Below are 2,857 nucleotides of genomic sequence, written 5' to 3' on the forward strand. Positions count from 1 at the left end.
CCATCTGGTTTCCAACGTATTAGCCAACATTTGGATTGGATTCGTGGAGTCACCGGCATCGCTTACTATTAAATATTTTACTACAAATACTTCTATGTGAACATAGTGCAATAAAGTTTAAATGAAATTTTATGAGTTTTAGTGTGTTCGTTGAAAAGATCGAGTGCCACTTGAAATTAAATAAAGTTTACTGGATATTTGAAAAGGGTAATAAAAATAATTGCTTTAAACTATCCGATAACCGTTGTTAGCAAGTATGTGCACATACATATGAATGTGTACTAGGGTGATCCAAAATAAGTAAAGTCGGAATTTCAATGCACTCAGCACTTATTCTTTTTTATTTTGAAATAAAAAAGTGTTTAAAGGTCGCTCAAAGCGCTCAAATGTAATCCCTATCCTCTATCTGAATCCCAACCCAAAAACTTGTATCCCGCTCTCCTTCAACTTAACAATTAATATAAAGAACTCGGTAACCTCAAAGAAAATAATAATCACTTAGCACGCAAAATAGCAAACTAAAGTACTTCGCCACTTTCCAATTAAACAAAAGCGTGCGAAAATTTATTAGCACTCAATCAGCAGATAACATATAGATATTATATCAAAGATTTATGTACGTCTCGTTGACATGGTTGCATATTTTGAAAATTTAATTTTGGCCTATCGTAATCAGATCCTGGAACTCTATTGCCTCATAGAGATTTACGACTTTCTCTACGGCCAATTGTTTTCATAAACGGTGAATATTATATATTTGATTGACATCACCATTGGCATATCGGGGGCTTATATCAAAGAAGGTAATTCACATTGTCGGCCACTGTGGTGTAGTAGTTAGCAGTACGCGCTACCATTCCGCAGGACCTGGGTTCAAGCCCTGGTCAAAGCAACATCCAAAAAATATATAGAAAAAAATATTTTTTCTTAACAGCAGTCGCCCCTCGGCGGTTAATGGCAAACCTGTGAGTGTATTTCTGCCATGGAAAAACAGCTTCTGATAAAAATACAATTGCCGTTTAGATTCGGCGTGAAGCTGTAGGTCCTTCGCCTTTGCGTAACAACATCAAAGCGCACGGCAAAAATCGGAGGAGAAGCTCGGCCAAACACTAACATATGGTGTTAGCGCCAATATATTATTATTGTTAATTCACTCTTGAAAAAAAAAAAATTAATTCTTCTTTTCTAAACTCATAACTTCTACCATTTGTAAATTATTATCGGGAGGTTCCATGAGAAAGCTATAATGAGAAAGCTATAAAGCTGTTATAATTTAACTTAATCAGCTCCACAAAAAAAAATAAATATGTACGTTCACTTAAGTGATGTTTTTCTACATTTTCTGAATTGTCTCACTTAAAACAATGACTGAGAAGGAAATGAAGTTAAAACAAAGTTGTTTTCAACAAGTTATTGAGCCTAAAAAATACTTAGGTTTCATTGACGCAGCTCGAACGTCTTCCGTAATTGTAATCGGTGCCGATTTGCTTTCGTATTTACGAGTATTGTAGTGGCCTGACGAATTGATGATAAAATCCAAAGAGTTGGTTCATGAAGAGCTTCAGTTTTTTAAACCAAATCGTCGATGGGACCTTGTACTAAGCCATATTAAAGTGAGCTTATCTTGTGTAAACTACGCCTACACTGTGTAATGGGAAGAGTTCCTACACCGATATTTTTTTTTGGGCATGCATCATCAGACCGAATTGCGGTCAACAGCTGCCACCAGTTCTTGGTCAATGGGTGGGATGATCCCTATACAGAGCCGCCGGGAGAAAACCGGGCTCGGGGACAAATATGTGAAATAGAGATAACATAACTTCGTAGGTAATATTTAAATATACATATAAAAGTGTAAATGTTATATAGTCGATACTTTCAAAATATGTTTTAATTTTTCTTTATAACGAGCCCTAACCGCCAAAAAGTTGTAAGTGACATTTTTTTTCAAAATTTTCGTTTAGAAGCAGAAGTGTTCCTAGAGCATCTGGATGAATTTCTGCATCAAAAATAAAGTTTTGAAAAAAAAAAATTCGCCTACATCTTTTTGGCGGCCAGGGCTCGATATGTAGTTTCAAACTCTTCTAATAATTTGGACTCTCAGAAGCGAGATTTTCTCGATTTACTGTTGTTTTTACTATGTACTAGGACTTTGTCAGGAAATATGGGCTCCGTTTTGAGCTCATTATTAGGGTTACAACTCATTATTCTAAAACTTCTCTGATTCTAAAATGGGTGCGAGTGTTTACAGGCAGGCCACTTAAAAGAGGAAAAGTGTAGATATAAAAACTAGAGATAGAAAAGGTTGCATCATTTTTCCCGTGTAGGAAAGTGTTATCAATAAGTTGACGAAATAGATAAGAGCTTGTTATTAAGGCAGCAAGTAAATGATTGTAATATACTTTTAGGCTTCTGCTTTGGATGAACAATTTACGCAGGTACCCGTACAACGTATGACGAAACCCGTGAAGAAATCGGGAGAAACCGAACTTGTATATTTTCATAAGTTTTTACTGAAAAGTGGATTGAACCAACAAAAAATTTTATATACTGAAAACCACAAACGCCTTAAGTGACTTATTTACTTTAATGGGATCTATTGTGAAACAATGCCAAGTTTCTTTGTCATTGTAGAAAATCGTCATTTCATCACATGCACTTTATGTGCGTTTGTATGTGAATTTGCCATAATATCCACTTACGTCTTAATAAAATAAAACTGTATGGAGTGACAAAATTGTATTTGCTATTCATGTTTATTTGCAATTAGATCTGTTTGTATTTATTTATGCAAGTAAGCACATATTTTCGTAACTACATATGTAGGTATGTATATACGAGTATAAATATGTACATA

The 2,857-nt window shown here is 34.8% G+C and overlaps 1 pseudogene; it reads right to left on the minus strand.

The window, feature by feature from the left end:
- LOC118747520 overlaps positions 1 to 857 on the minus strand; it is an 8,493-nt pseudogene extending 7,636 nt beyond the window's left edge.
- Between the last annotated feature and the right edge of the window lie 2,000 nt (positions 858 to 2,857).

This window comes from Rhagoletis pomonella, unplaced genomic scaffold, assembly GCF_013731165.1.
Source record: "Rhagoletis pomonella isolate Grant_MI unplaced genomic scaffold, Rhpom_1.0 Rhpom_scaffold_00012, whole genome shotgun sequence".
Taxonomy (NCBI): Eukaryota; Metazoa; Arthropoda; class Insecta; order Diptera; family Tephritidae; genus Rhagoletis; species Rhagoletis pomonella.